The 815-nt window shown below is 56.9% G+C and overlaps 1 protein-coding gene across 1 annotated transcript in view; it reads left to right on the forward strand.

Annotated features, from left to right (window-relative positions):
* The window catches only part of LOC111673686 (extracellular calcium-sensing receptor-like), a 5,413-nt gene that overhangs the window by 3,933 nt on the left and 665 nt on the right, over positions 1-815 (forward strand). The gene's annotated exons all lie outside the window — the stretch shown is intronic.

The following is an 815-nucleotide window of genomic DNA, read 5'->3' on the forward strand; positions in this document are numbered from 1 at the left end:
GGAAAACCAGCGGGCCCCAGAAAGGGCATCCAAGCTTTCCTCGATGCGAGGCAGCGGGAAAGCATCCTTTCTGGTTTTGCTGTTGAGGAGGCGGTAGTCCACGCACAAGCGCAACCCCCCATCCTTCTTCCTCACTAAGACAATGGGGGACGCATACGGACTACTGCTCTCACGGATGACTTGAGATTCAAGCAGCTGGTTGATATGCGCCTTCACTGCCTCATACTCTGAGGGTGGAATGCGTCGAAACCGTTGACGAACGGGGACGTCATCAAGCAGGGGAATATCATGCGAAATGAGGTTGGTGCACCCCAAATCCCCATCATGAGCTGCAAAGACTGACCTGTACTTGTGCAGCAAAGACCTCACACTAGCCTGCTCCGGCTCAGTTAAGGTAGAGAGATCAAATGACCCTATACTCTCAGGGGCTGCAGGGGTGGCTGCCTGAGACGACACAGTCGCCACAGTTGGCCCCACTTCAGTCACTCCTGCAGGCAAACTGACAACCTGGCCAGAACACAACACACCAAGGCTAGTCCGGGGATGAAGAATGACTTCTGTGGTTTTCCACAGGCCAAGCAGCGGAGTTACTCCCGACTTCTGCCTGATCCAAACACGAGGATGCACAAACCCACGCAAGGGGCTTCCAGCGGGGCAGCCCGGTCCCCACGGCGACAGTGATCCAACACCTGTATGCTGCAGGACAAGCATGCGCCACGATGGCCAACACGCCAACAGAGCGCCAGTGTGCGCACAGCCACAGCACAAATGGCTCCTCCACACCTACACCTGCACCGGCCTCACCACACCACGCC

This window comes from Seriola lalandi, unplaced genomic scaffold (assembly GCF_002814215.2).
Source record: "Seriola lalandi dorsalis isolate HSWRI2012SDOR001 ecotype SW California unplaced genomic scaffold, Sedor1 jcf7180002054924, whole genome shotgun sequence".
NCBI lineage: Eukaryota > Metazoa > Chordata > Actinopteri > Carangiformes > Carangidae > Seriola > Seriola lalandi.